Source organism: Heterodontus francisci, chromosome 13, assembly GCF_036365525.1.
Source record: "Heterodontus francisci isolate sHetFra1 chromosome 13, sHetFra1.hap1, whole genome shotgun sequence".
NCBI lineage: Eukaryota > Metazoa > Chordata > Chondrichthyes > Heterodontiformes > Heterodontidae > Heterodontus > Heterodontus francisci.
In genome coordinates this window covers 49,677,090-49,692,916 of record NC_090383.1, presented here as the reverse complement: position 1 = coordinate 49,692,916, position 15,827 = coordinate 49,677,090, and positions in this window count along the sequence as shown.

Sequence of the window (15,827 nt, the reverse complement as noted above, 5' to 3'; positions counted from 1 at the left end):
AAATTTCACTGATAGGCCTCAGAAGAATATAACTTCCTTCCTGTTATGCCTCAGTTCCCCTTTCAGTCACAATGTTCTTTTTTGTCTTAAGTGAGAAACGTAGAGGGTCAAAATCCATAATCTTGGATCTCTATATGGGAGCATATCTTAGAGACCCCTACAAACATACTCAATTTCAATCTTCATCTCGATAGTTTTAGGATTATCAGCTGCAGGAACTCTCTATGTTGGAGCCCTTTTCACCACTCTTAGCCTGCTATTGTACAATCTGCCCACCTTTACTTTTCATGGCCATGCTGTGATACTTCAGTACTCCAGAGTTTCTTTCATCCTGATTCTAGCTCGTTTTTCACTTCCATCTTCAGTTTTCACATCCAAACATCATTCTAAGTTCCTTTTCTTGATATTAGTCATTTTTAATAATTATTTTTAACTTTTTTTTAAAGATGTCCTTTAACAAGAACCAGGTAATATAGTAATGATCTCCAGTAATGCTTATCTTAGGGTGGTTTGAACTAAGAATGTAAACACTGCAAAAGGATTGGTTCTTACTCTTTAATCCAATTTTTTTCCTATTCCAATGGGACATTAACAGTAGAATCTATTCATAAAGGTGGCAAGCTTAACCCAAAGCATTAAACGTTCTTGGATGGCATCCACTAATAATAAGAGATGTGTGCTTGACAGATTTTGAAGGCAGCAAAATTTTAAAAACTCTGTCAGCATAGACTACATAAAATAATAAATGCTAGATATGGAGGAAAAGGTCATTGTTCAATCTTTGGCTTCTGCCAGCATTCAGGAAACTACTGAGGCTTTGCTTTCAGTTTATGATGTCATCAAAACCCTTCGATTGAATTACCACCCTCTAACTTACTCCACTTCTCTCACCGGTATACATTAATCTGTATCATTTAGCTTGATAAATCAACCTCTCTCTTAAACTGATTTGAGCAGAATGCTCAGAATTCTCTTCAATGAGACAAACAATAAAGCTGGTGAAGTGCTTTTCTGGTATCAGGCAGCTCCTGATCAATTCCCAGTCTAGCCCACTAAAATTAAAGGAGCTTCTCTGGGATGTTTCCAGTCTCTCACTGTAATTGTTTTAGTGAGTGATTGGGAAGAGAAAAAGACCTAAAATGGCAGATCTCTGTGAGACAATGCTAGCCTTTCACTGCTAAGATCTGAATTTGAGTCTTAGCAGACATGAAACCGTGTTAGGTTTTTAGGACACAGGGATAAACCTTCCATGTTAGATTACATCTCCATGTTCCGTGGGCAGCTCACAAGAGCCTGTGCAGTGGCACAGGAGCACCTATAAACCTCCCAGACAGCTATGAAAAGGCAGGCAGATAAACATGCTTAGGCCAGAACATTTCAGCTCGGAGACCATATATTAGTTTTACTACTTATACAGGGTGAACCACTGAAAGCCCAGTTCAGTGGTCTATACAGAGTAGTAAAGAGGATTAATGAGGAAAAAGCAAAGGCTGTGCCACATCAATATGTTAAAGCAGTATCACAGCTGAGAAAGAGACAAACAAGCACAGGTCTGTCAGGCAGTTAGGAAAGAGGAAGGCAAAAGAGACAGTGAGGATGAGTTAGAGGGAGGCCTGGAGGATTCCCAGATCGAGCCCCCTACCACCCGGTTAGCTAAAACTGAAATGTTAGGGGGAATTAAACACCATACTTCCTAATTAAACACATAACAGAGAGGAAACCTAACAAGGCTGCTCACTGCATTTAAAGAGATCTGCAGTGGCAAACCAGGGTACACAACCCAAGCCCTACACAATGTGGATGTAGGATAGACCTTTTCCATAAAGCAAAATTCCTATCACCAAGGTCCCGGGTAACTGACCAAGGTTCAGGAGAAAATTCAATACATGCTGAAGCACAAGCTGATTGAGCCCAGTCAGAGCAGCTGGAGTTCCCCAGTTGTGCTTTTGCCCAAGCCCAATGACTCAACAAGGCTCTGCATTGATGACAAGAAGGTTAATTCACTGCCTTGTGAGCGCCTCGGGAGTGACCAAGGCTAAAGGAGTAAACCCTAACAGAAAATCCGGAGCAGAACCCTGAAGGCGGTCATATGTCACCTTTGGCATGTTTCCGGCAGTTTCTGCAGCCATACCAGTGCCAAACGTCGTGCTCTGCAGTCCTTTGGACCCCACCAGGAAGGCTGAGAGGGGGGTTTTGACGCTTGGGCAACTCACAACCTCCATACATCCACCCAGGCATGCGCCATGGACAGGTCACTCCATAGTCGCCTCACAGCGAACAAAACAACACGGAAGGCAACAGTTATGGGCAAAAAGTCCAGCTCAATTGGCATAGAGATTGGGCAGCACGGGTTGCCTTTGTCGGTGGGAGAGGTCATCGCATCTCACTGGACAGCTACCACCCGCCTCAAACTGAGCAGCCCCTAGTCAGAGAGGTTCTGTCCTGCCACAGTCCACCTGCTTCATTGGGTGCTTGGAGCTCAGGGTCATCTGTGACTCAGCAATGACCACCTATGGCAAACGTGTGAAGCAGAATGCAGACTGGTTTCAATCTCACTTTGAAGAGCTGGAACCTGTCATAGCCGCTAAGCGCATTGCACTGTTGAACTACCAGAAAGCCCCCAGCGAGTTAACATCCGTAGCACTTAAAGCAGCCAGAAGCGCTGCACAAAGAACAGCCAGACACTACGCAAATTACTACTGGCAACACCTATGCAGTCATATTCAGTTGGCCACTGACACCGGAAACATCAGAGAAATGTATGATGGCATTAAGAGAGCTTTTGGGCTAACCATCAGGAAGATCGCCCCCCTCAAATCTAAATCAGGGGATACAATCACTGACCAATGCAAGCAAATGGATCGCTGTGTGGAGCACTGCCTAGAACTGTACTCCAGGGAAAATGTTGTCACTGAGACCGCCCTCAATGCAGCCCAGTCTCTGCCAGTCATGGATGAGCTGGACGTACAGCCAACAAAATCAGAACTCAGTAATGCCATTGATTCTCTAGCCAGGGGAAAAGCCCCTGGGAAGGATGGCATTACTCCTTAAATAATCAAGAGTGCCAAGCCTGCTATACTCTCAGCACTCTACGAACACATAAGTCCGAGTGTATCAAGCCAGTGTGTTCAGTACTTTGCTCTACGGCAGCGAGGCCTGGACAACGTATGTCAGCCAAGAGCGATGTCTCAATTCATTCCATCTTCGCTGCTTCCGGAGAATCCTTGGCATCAGGTGGCAGGACCATATCTCCAACACAGAAGTCCTCAAGGCGGCCACCATCCCCAGCACATACACCCTACTGAGCCAGCAGCGCTTGAGATGGCTTGGCCATGTGAGCCGCATGGAAGATGGCAGGATCCCCAAGGACGCATTGTACAGCGAGCTCGTCACTGGTATCAGACCCACCGGCCGTCCATGTCTCCGCTTTAAAGACGTCTGCAAACATGACATGAAGTCCTGTGACATTGATCACAAGTCGTGGGAGTCAGTTGCCAGTGATCACCAGAGCTGGCGGGCAGCCATAAAGATGGGGCTAAAGTGTGGCGAGTTGAAGAGACTTAGCAGCTGGCAGAAAATAAGACAGAAGCGCAAGGGGAGAGCCAACTGTGTAACAGCCCCGACAACCAATTTTATCTGCAGCATCTGTGGAAGAGTCTGTCACTCTAGAATTGGTCTTTATAGCCACTCCATGCACTGCTTCACAAACCACTGACCACCTCCTGGCGTTTACCCATTGTCTCTCGAGACAAGGAGGCCAAAGAAGAAGAAGAAGAAGAATGCAGTGACCAGAGCAGACTCTGACCCAATTCCCTGCCTGGAAGACTGTATCGATAGAGCAGGAAACACCACCTAAATAACAAAAACAGACTTGCTAAAAGGGTACCAGCAGGTTCCCTTAACCACCCGAGCTAAAGAGATCTCACCCCAGATGGCTTATTCCAGTGCCAGATGATGCCATTTGGATTAAGAAATGCCCCAGCCACCTTTCAAAGGATGATGAACCATGTAGTGGCTGGTCTACACAACTGTGTACTGTACCTGGATGATCTGTTGGTGTACAGTGACACCCTGGGGGGATCACCTAGACCAGTTAGAAGCCCTCTTCTGAAGGTAACAGTCGGCTGGCCTAATCTTGCAAAGAGTGAGAGAGTGAGTTTGCTAAAGCTCAGGTAACCTACCTAGGGCTTGTTGTGGGTCAAGGGTGGCTGCTGCCCAGAGCAGCGAAGGTACAGACATTGATGGATTTTCCTGTCTCCAGGACCAAATGGGAAATAATGCGATTTTTGCGGATGTGTAAGTTTTACCGCAAGTTCGTCCGAAACTTCAACACTACAGCTGCCCCACTGACAGACTTGTTACAAAAGAGAGCAAAGGTAGTGTGGTCAGGGAGGTGCCAAACAGCGTTCGAGAGGCTGAAAGCCATCTTAACCAATGAACCAGTGCTGGCAGCTCCAAACTTTAACAAACCATTTAAAGTGATGCTAGCGATCTCGGAGTTTTTGCTGTCCTGCTCCGAGATGATGAGACAAGCATTGAGAGACCAGTTGGGTATTTCTCCATAAATTAAACAGGCAACAAAAGAGATAACCTACTGTGGAGAAGGAAGCTCTGGGACTGTTACTGGCTCTCAAGCACTTTGAAATCTTTGTCCGAAATGAATAATGAGAGACCGTAGCTTACGCTGAGCACAATCCTTTGACATTTATGGAGAAATCCAAAACCCAGAATGCAAGGCTATTTTGATGGAGCCTGATTTTGCAACCTTACCAGCTAAAGATTACCCACTTTTCAGGGAGAAACAATGTGATAGATGATGCTTTATCCAGAGTCTAACTCAGCACTGAATCATCCCAGATGAAAACTGGACCAGAGCACAGTTATGACAATGTAAGATTGTGGGCGGCACAGTGGCACAGTGGTTAGCACCGCAACCTCACAACTCCAGCGACCCGGGTTCGATTCTGGGTACTGCCTGTGCGGAGATTGCACGTTCTCCCTGTGACCATGTGAGTTTTCGCCGAGTGCTCTGGTTTTCTCCCACAGCCAAAGACTTGCAGGTTGATAGGTAAATTGGCCATTATAAATTGCCCCTAGTATAGGTAGGGGAATTGAGGGAAGGTGGGGATAGAGAGTAATGGGATTAATGGAGGATTAGTATAAATGGGTGGTTGATGGTTGGCACAGACTCGATGGGCCGAAGGGCCTGTTTCAGTGCTGTATCTCTAAATAAATAAATAAAGATTGATAAGTGAGTGCTTGAGGATGACTGTGTGTGTACAAATTTGTTTTTTTTATTTACAATCTTATAATGAAATGTTTCGGTTTAACGCATTTCATTTCACGTGGTGTGGAGATGTCACAAAAACAGACTACGTAGAATAATGATTTTTTAAATCCACCTTGCAAGCTTCAAAATCTGCCTGCTGACCATGACTACCTAGGCATCTTCTACTGCAGACTCTAGTGTTCAGTGGTTTAATTGATTTGTGTTTGATTGTGCTGGTATGTTCTCTGATCAATGCTCTCAGCACTTAATTACTTAAACCTGAGGGTGATGCTCGTGAGTAGAGAGGATTCTGGAAAGAACAGAGAGACACTCCCTCGAAGGAAATCAGCTGCATTGCTGCCTCCCGGAGAACCACTGAATCAGCATCCACATCTTCAAACCAGAAGCCACAGGACCACTGAATTCAGCCTGAAGCCATTCGAGTCACCAATCTCCAAAAACTGTATACCCCTTTTATTTCTCTGGTCTTTAATTCAACCAATCTATCTTTCCCCACTATGTAACCTTAAAAATCAAAACGTAAAAAAAAAAATTCTCATGTAGTCTGGGAGAATTCAGCATACTTTGGCTAGAAAATTCGGTTCCATAGTGCCCATATTTTCTGTGCGACGGGTGCCATTATACATCCAAAATGTTATCCATGCCGTGTGTACACACATCTGGAGCTGAATTTAGTGAGCCTATTGTGGGTCCCAGCGGCAGACCCAGAAGTGGGTGCCATTGCCTCTTGTCATATCTGCGGCCGTCCGACCATGATCACGCAGCAGCCGACCAATTTGAATGAAGGGCCCATCCTACTGGAGGATGGGATGGGTGATGAGACACCGATGGCATCATCAGTGGAGATGAATGCAGGTGTTGCTGCCATATTTAAAGTGCTGCCAGCCTCGCTTAAACTGCTGCTTTGCCTTTGATGCACCTTTGCCTTTGCTGCTACTGTGCAGCTGTGCTGCTGACCCCCCTGCCTGGAATCCCTGTACTGCTGTGCTGCTGAACTAACCCCTGCCAACCACCTGGAATCCCTGTGCTGCTATACGTCTGTGCTGCTAACCTCCATTGCCTGGAGTCCCTGTGCGGCTGTACTGCTGTGCTGCTGACCCCTCCTGCCTGGAGTCCATGTGCGGCTGCGCTGCTGTGCTGCTGACCCCCACTGCCTGGAGTCCCTGTGCGACTGTGTTGCTGTGGTACTGCCCCCTCCAGCCTGGAGTCCCTGTGCTGCTGTACTGCTATATGGCTGCACTGCTGTACTGCTGTGCTGCTGACCCCTCCTGCCTGGAGTCCCTGTGTTGCTGTGCTGCTCTGCTGCTGACCAAAGCCTCAAAAGGCCAGTAGCACTCTGGAAGCCAAGAGGGTCCATGTCAGGCGCAGGACACTGGGTGGTCCCACGGTTCAGCGATACCTCCCTGGAGATTCTCCTCCAGGCTGCAAGGGAAAGATGAGAGGTCCTCTTTACAAAGGATGGCAAGAGAGGTCCTCCCACCTTACCAAGCGAGCCTGGATGGAGATCACAGAGGAGATCAGCAGCTGTGGGGTTATCCAACGCAACTGGATCCAATGCAGGAAGAGAGTCAATGATCTACTGCAATCTGCCAAGGTGAGTGCTCCATACCTCTCTCCTCTTTGGGACTTGCTTTTGGCTCTGTGGTGACGCGTTTTTGGTGGTTTCCATGCGATCATCTCAAGGGGTTTGTGATCCGTTTCGATGATGAATTTTTCCCCAAAGAGATACACCTGGAAATGCTGAATCCCAAAGACTAGGGCTGAGGTTTCCCACTCAATGTTTGAGTAATTAGCTTGGGCATTCGAAAGGTTTTTGGACGCAAATGTAATTGACTTACCTTTCTGAAGAATGCACACTCCAAGGCTCTTTTGAGTTGCATCAACTTCTAACATGGTCGCCTCTGATGGGTCATAGAATTGGAGTGTTGAGGGTCCCTCTGTCAGTGGTTTCTTGAAGTCATCAAATATGTGCTGAGAATCTTCATGCCACACAAATGGAACTTCCTTCTTCAGGAGATCGTGAAGAGACAAAGATTTGTGAGAGATATATGGTGATAAGAAGTTGAATAAGCCTAGGAAACATTACAGATCTAGCTTATCTTTTGGGTTTGACATTGCAGTGATATCCTCCACCTTGGCAGAGTCAGGGCAGATGCCTGTATCTGAATAGATGGACCTGAAGAAGTTAGTTTGCTTGACATTGATGTTGCACTTTTAGCTGTTAAAAACAAGTCCCTCTCGGCGTGCTGCTTTCATGAGGAGACATAGATTCCGGTTGAGCTCCTGCTTTGTTCTACCCACAACAGCAACGTCATGTGCTATACAGATGCATCCTGGGATCTCACATGTGATGCGGTCCATATGTTACTGGAAGAGGTCCTGGCTAATGCAGAACCCGAATGGGAGCCTTTGGAAACAGTATCTTCCAAATGAAGTGTAGAAAGTAGTTAGTTCTTGAGATGTCTTCACCAAGTTAATTGACCAGTACCCGTTTTGGCATCCAGTTTGGAAAAGAATTTAGTATTCACAAACTTGGGGTTTAATTCCTGTAAGGTTGGAATCTTATGTGGGCATCACTTCAGTGCCACATTTAGACGGCTTGGGTCAAGACATACCTGAATGGATTCATCTTTCATCATCCCACATGTGATGGAACTGCACCAATCGGTGTGGTGCTGTACCTTTCAAATAATGCTGTTTTTCTCCACCTGGTCTAGTTCAACCTTTACCATACGACCGTATGAATTAGGAGCAGAAGTAGGCCATTCAGCCCATCGAGCCTGCTCCTCCATTTAATAAGATCATGGCTGATCTGTTTCTGTCTTGAATTCCACTCTCCCATCTACCCCCAATAATCTTTGATTCCCTTGCCTAATATGAATCTGTCTACCTCTGCCTTAAAATTATTCAATGACTCCGCCACCACCACCTTCTGAGGCAGAGAATTCCAAAATCGCACAAACCTCTGTGAGAAAAAGATTTCTCCTCGTCTCTGTCCTAAAAGGGTGACCCCTAATTTTCAAACAGTGCCCCCTAGTCCTGGACTCACTGACAAGAGGAAACATCCTTTCCACATCCACCTTGTCAAGACCGTTCAGGATCTTATAAACTTCAATCGAGTCTCGCCTCACTCTTCTAAACTCCAGTGAAAACAGGCCCAGTCCGTTCAACCTTTCCTCATAAGACAACCCGCTCATTCTAGGTATCAATCTAGCAAACCGCCTCTGAACCACCTCCAATGCATTCACATCCTTCCTTAAATAAGGAGACCAAAATTTCACACCTTTAGTTTGGTTTTAACATGGATGCTGAACTTGTACGGAGGATCAATTGAAGGTCTGGCATTGGCGCGTACATGCAAAACTGTGTTGCCCTTAGAACTGCCAATCCTGTCGAACCTGTCTGGATACAGTGAGGTTAGGTCAGCCACAGAGGTGATTGGCTTGTCCTTCTGGTCAGCAGGCTTAGCATTCATGTTAATGCTATGTATTGTCATCAATGTGAGGCCTCTACATGCCGGTAGGCCTGCAATTGATGGACCTGTGGTGTCCATGACGTGAAAGGTTTGGGGTGAACAGTGTGAGTTGCTGTATCTGCACTTGAGCGTAATGAATCCTAAAGATGGAATTGTATGCCCTGAGCTTGGTGGTGTTTGGTCGAGTCATGGTTTGCCATTGCCATGGATTCATATTCTTCAGGATATGGAGTCGTAGAATGTTGGTGCGATCACACCTGTATCGATCTTGGTCCAGAGCATGTGTTTGCCAGGCTTTTTCAGGCAAATAATTTGGATGGTGGCAAAGGCTTTTGAAGGTCCCACCATGTTGATACCCTCTGTGAGGTTAACAGCATGAAACTCCTGCTCACTTTGCATGTCAGTGTCTTGGTCACGCTCACCTTCCAATCTTTCAATCTGGCTGGTCGTCTGGTGTATTTTCCACTTTTGGTATTTGAACTGTTCTCTCTGTTGGGATGCCGTACTTGTTGTGCATCCGACTGTGGCTTGTCTTGTTGTGCCTTAGGTTTCTTGCATTGGAGCTTCCATTGCCTTCTGTTGCCACATGATTTGCAAATATTGTGGAAGGCCAGACAGCTTCTTGGAGAATGTACAAGGCCACATTGCCTACATAGCTCACCACGTTTGACTCTGCTGGCAACAGTGCTAATAATAGATGAAGTGCACAGGGCTTGTAGGCTCTGCCTGCCCGCAAGGATAGCTTTAAATTTACGACCGCTTTAAGCACGGCGTCTAAATTGTAACCTTTCGGTTTGTCAAGAAGGTCTTTTTGGAAACCTTCAATGGGGCTGGAAACTATCACAAGCTCCATAATCCTGTTGGCTAGATCAGCCTCAGGAAAATCACAGTCAGGCCCCTTATCCCTAATCTCTACATTGGCTCATAAATTGGTCTATTGTCTCCTTTAGCTGTTGCCGGAATGACATAAATTCGAGAGGGTGTATTCCGGAATTGAGCTTGACTTTCAACTGGTCTTCCAATGAGATCATATTTTGCTCAGGTCCTTCAAGCCATCCTCCGAAAGATCAGATATATTTGCCTGTGCAGACCATCATTTCCAATGGCAATTTTGATTTTAGTTGCTCGTCTATCTGACTCAACAACAGCCAAGTCAAGAAAACACTGTCCCATTCCCTGTCTGAATAATATAAATTCAGTGAGAGGTCTGCTGCCTTCCAGTTCAGGGATGGAAATTTAGTTGATATTTTGTGCAGAACAGTATCAGTGGTAGAAATAAAAATCTAATCTCGGACAGTCGTTAAGGGGTTAAGTTCTGTTGTTGCTGTCTGGCCCTTTAACTGGCAGTGCAGGCTTTCTCTGTAGCTGGTAAAAAAAAAACTGCCTTGTTGCTGTGTATCTATGAATAAAAATTTCCCGCTGTTTAAAAAATAGTGCCTGCAATACCACAGGTTGCCATGGCCTATTGGGGCAGTAGAGAGACAGGCAGTGTGAGTGTGGTGCCAGCTTCAGGCTCACACTATCTCTTGAGGTCCCGCCCACAAGGGCAATATATGTGTTTGGAAAAAAAAGGAGCTCTCTCCTGGGCGCTGAATTTAGGCGAAATTTGGCATGAAAAAGAAAAGCTCGGCTGCCTCCTGGACCGTGCGCTATCCTTAAGCCCCACCCATGAAGAGCGATTTTGGCGCGAAAGAGCTCTGTAATGGCAATGGGGACAAAGAGTAAGTGATTGTTTTTTCTTTTTTTTAGCTCTCCTGATCGATGAGAAGGTCAGCAATGGAGCAGAATATTATTTTTTTCTGATGGCTTTCCTTCAGCAGATGGAGGAAAACGACTATGAAGGTTTTCTGGCCTTCTCAAATGACTGGGTGTTGCTGTGCACAGCTGATTTTCCTGGCCGAGTTGAGATAGATCAATCACTCCCCCTAAATTCCCGATCTGGTGACCCGTCAGTGAAATGGTCCTTCAGCGCAGCACACACCACTCGGAGCTGGTTTTTATCAGATTGCTTCCGGCGCAAACTGCAATCGCAGCTTAATTCAGAATCACATTCCCTTAAAGTAAAGCTGTAGACTCTTGGTGTGATGTACAATGTCCTGCCAATGTGGACCTACTGTGTTTGGATGTTAACAATGTCACAAAGTCACTTAAACAGACTTCCACACTGCTGCAAGGATCACAGACGAACCTGGTGAGCTTGCAAACCTTCACTCTGGTGCTTCTGTAGCAAGCATATGGGGTCAGCTTTCCAGTCTCTGCAGAAACTTGAAGTATCTTCAACAACTGCCAGCTGGCAGCATGTTACATTTTTGGTTGTAATGTGGACACACCAATCATGCAGACAAGATCAGTGAATCCAAAAGCTAAAAGGTAGGTTCTTTTATTGAAGATACTAACTTACACAACAATGCTGAGAAGGTGCTTTACATTGTTGTTCCTTTAGCTGCTTGCCACATGTGCTTGGAGATCACAAAGGTCTGTACATCACACATTGTCTGGTACTGGACAGCCGTTTGGGATACCCCCCTTAAAACAATACTGTAGCACTTAAAGCAATGCCACAACATGCATCACCACATCCTGGCAGATGTATGGATGCATCTCGGCCACAGGCCACCTTCTTTCACAGCTCAGCCCAATGATGTCCCCTGCGAGCAGACATAGGACAGAGCCATGTAGGAAACCCCATCAGGGGACGAGAGGCTGCCACTAGTAGAACTGTTCTCTTGCTCATCCTGCGAAATCTTACTATGTCCCTCTTTCCACTCGCAGGACAAACAAGCCTATAACGTCAGGGAGACCTCAAGGACTGGCTGAGATATATCCAACGCCTGGCATCTTTCCAAGGCTGAGGAGGAGGCACTGGAGCTAGTGGGGACCCAGGGCAGCCGCTCAATAGCGGATAGTGAGACTGGAGTCTCTGCACAAGAGAGTAGGATTGTCTTCATTTGACATCCACCACACTTCTGGAGATCCACAACACGCATGGTTGGCATGATGAGATCTGCGCAGCCTAACCCACACATGTTTGTGTTCTCTCATGCAGGTCGCGTCCGCAGGAGGTTCCAGCTGAAGCAGGACAGCTGTCAACCTCTGAGGGGGAGCAGCAGTCAGAGGATGCACCCACATGACTGTCCTGCACCTTCCACCAGCTCTGATGCTTTCACCTTGGTGGGTTTGCGCTTGGCCTTAGAATCAGGGTCACAAGCTGGTGAGAGAACAACACATTCACACGAGCAGCTGACGTTGGCTGTGACAGCTGAGGCCACTGACAGTCGGAGGACTCTGGGTGGCCAGGCCCATGCTGAGACCCAGGTTGATGACGAGCCTCCGGTGTCGACAGCACAGTGCATGCTGGAGTTGCTGAAAGAGGTAGGGCAAGATCTGGTGGAGCTGCAAGAGGCCATGCGCAGCCATGAGTGGACTATGGAGGAGTCCATCCATGTCATGAATGCTGTGTCGCAAGCATGTGAGCACATGGATTCCTCCATCGAGAGGTTGGCGTCCCTCATGAGAGCCAGAACCCACATATGCACATAGACTGGCACACAATCGCCTTGACCGTGAGCTCAACGCAATAATGGCAAGGTGATAGAAGGACAAGGCACCTGGTTACTTCTGTAGCTCCTCGTTCTTCTCTGGTCAGCAGGGAGGTTCAAGTGAGCCTTGACACAGAGGAGGAGAGTCTGACCTCCACAGCTGGGGGTCTCCCCTCCGGGTGCTCTGAGTGTGGACATTGGCTGCTCAGCCCCTCCGTCAGTGAGCCCAGCTCCAGTAGCCACGAATGCTTGCGTAGAGTCCTGTACCTGTGCAGGAAAACCCCAGGTGGCCTGGGCCCTCTACAACAGTGCTTCTGATATGTCTTCCTTTATCCTCAACTGAGGATTCCCCCCACTGTGGTTGACAGGGCCCTTAACCGTGTCCGACCCATTTCCCGCTCCTCTACCCTCACCCCCTCCCCCCCTCCCAGAACCGTGACAGGGTTCCCCTTGTCCTCACTTTCCACCCTATCAACCTACACATCCAAAGGATCATCCTCTGTCATTTCCCTCTATGGCAAGTATATCCTTCCTTAGGTAAGGAGATCAAAACTGTGCACAATATTCCAGGTGCGGTCCCACCAAGGCTCTATACATTTGCAGCAAGACTTATTTACTCCTGTACTCAAATCCCCCTGAAATAAAGGCCAACATACCATTTGGCTTAAATAAAAGCAGAATGTGCTAGAAATACTCAGCAGGTCAGGCAGCATCTGTGGAGAGAGAAGTAGAGTTAATGTTTCTGATCTGTGAACTTTCATCAGAACTGGCATAGGTTAGAAAAGAATTTGGTTTTAAGCAAGTGATGGAAGAGGGGGTGGGGAAGAGAACAAAATGTAAGGTATGTGATAGGGCAGAGGGCAGGAGAGAATAAATAACAAAGCTGTCATGGGACAAAGGCAAAGAGTGTGTTAATGCTTGTGGTGTCAGCATTAGTCTAGAGAGAGTATTAATGGCTAATGTTTTGTCGTTCACCACTAGGTCCCTTTGGACATCAACACTTCCCAATCTCCCACCATTTAAGAAATACTCTGCATTTCCGCTTTTCCTACCAAAGTGGATAACTTCATATTTTTCCACATTATATTCCATCTGCCGTGTTCTTGCCTGTCTAAATCCCCTTGAAGCCTCTTTGCATCCTCCTCACAGCTTACATTCCCACATAGTTTTGTGTCATCAGCAAACTTGGAAATATTACATTTGGTCCCCACATCTAAATCATTGATATATTCTCAATCCATGCCAGTATATTACCCCCAATCTGATGCACTCAAATTTTGCTTACTCATTTCTTGTGTGGGACTTTATCAAAAGCCTTCTGAAAATCCAGATACACCACATCCACTGGTTCTCCCTTATCTATTCTGTTCTTTACATCCTCAAAAAACTCCAACAGATTTGTCAAACATGATTTCCCTTTCATAAATCCATGTTGACTCTGCCAATCCTACCATTATTTTCTAAGTGTCCAGTTATCACATCCTTTATAATAGATTCTAGCCTTTACCCTACTACTGATGTCAGGCTAACAGGTCTGTAGTTCCCTGTTTTCTCTCTCCCTCCTTTCTTAAATGATGGGGTTACATTTGCTACATTCCAATCTGCAGGAACTGTTCTAGAATCTATAGAATTTTGGAAGATGATCACCAATGCATCCAATATCTCTACAGCCACCTCTTTCAACATTCTGGGATGTAAATCATCAGGTCCAGGGGATTCATCAACTTTCCGTCCCATTAATTTCTCCCTTTTTCATTAATATGGATTTATTTCTTGCTAGTCCCTAGGAGAAGAGGCAGAAGGCTCTCAGTGGGAGAACATATTCAAACAGGGACTTCAGGGAGCAATTTTCCGACCTCAACCTTAGCGAGGAACAGTGCATTAGACACTTCCGTTTCACTAAGGATGTGCTCCCTGAAATCTGCCACCTGCTGCAGTCAGACATGTAGCCTCAGAACAGGGTGAGGACGGCACTACCAGTGGCTGTGAAGGTGCTGTGGCCATGATCTTCTTCGTGTCGGGCTTCTTCCAGGCTAGAACAGGAGACATCTTGCAGTACACCATCCACTGTTGTATTAGGGAGGTAACTGATGCTCTGTATGTAAAGACAATGGAATATATTACCTTATATCCTTCCAGCGAGAACCTGGTAGAGCATTGTCGTGAAGGTGCTTCCAATATCAATATTTTTTGAGGACTTGTGTTTAAAAGATTGTGAAAATTAGTTCATTTGAAAGACCGATGAGATGACTGGATTTGTGTTTTTTAAAGGTTTACTGAAAGGACACTTTGGATATTTTTTTTAAAAATGCTTATTGGAAAAGCCAATGAAATGCTAAAATAAACATAAGGAGCCTAGCTGGCTATTGGAGTTGTTTACAGAGAAGTTACATGTCTAGGTCAGGAGTTTTGGCTTTTTGATATGGCTTGGACTGTTTGAATGCTCAGCTGGTGTCTAGCCTGCTGAGAGAGAAGCCACCCAACTCATCCTTTTCCACCTGTTTTGAAAAATCTTCTGAGAATCCAGTGTGATAGCTGAAACCACTGATGCAGTAATTCTCCCAAAAAGCTTGCACGACTACTCCTCGACATTCCTTGAACAGAACTGCTCCAGAAAGATCCCAGTGACAGCCGTCTACAGGTACCCGGATGCCAGAACAAAGGCCATCTGGAACATTCCACGTCTTATCCTTTTTCTTCACGAATTGACAATAACTTGGCCAAAGTATTTTTTTTAAAAGTTGATCTCTGCAGAGCCAGTTTTTTAATTTTTCTTTATTTTTTTCCTTGTGTGCGTAGGCGTGTGTGTTAGGTTATTTTAGAAGGGTATATATTTATACTTTCATCTTTCAAACTGTGTGTTAATAAGCTTTGCATCTTTACTGAATAAGTTCTTGTTTTATAATGTATCAATAATTTTGTTGTTTATTAAAGAAACCTGGTTGGCAGATTTTTTTTATTCTGAAACTAATATCGGTAAAGTATATAATGATATAAAGTATATCGGTAACTGTGTAAAACATTTAAACATACATTGTGACCAGTGGAGTAGTGGAACTAAAGAAAGACAGTGCATTCCTCCAACCTGGTTGTAACAGCATGCACATGGCTTTGCCAGGTTAAAGGGCTTCCCTATGGTACAGGATGTCACTGACTGCACACACGATGCTTTGTGGGTGCCGCATCTTAGTTCAGAGATGTACCACAACCACAAAGGTTTCCACTCGCTCTATGTGCAGCTGGTGTGCGACCATGCTCAGTGCATCATGCAAGTCAATTCCCATTATCCTGGCAGCAGTCATGATGCCTTTATTCTGTGCCAGTCTGCTGTACCATCAGTATTTGAGCCACTATGAGAGACCAGAGAGTCGCTACTGGGTAACAAGGGCTGTCCACTGGCCACCTCACTCATGACTCCGGTGCATAACCCACATGGCCAGCATGGGTATAACAAGAGCCATGCTGCCACACAAGATATCACAAACAGACCATTCGGGTGCATAAGCAATGCCTCTGCCGCCCG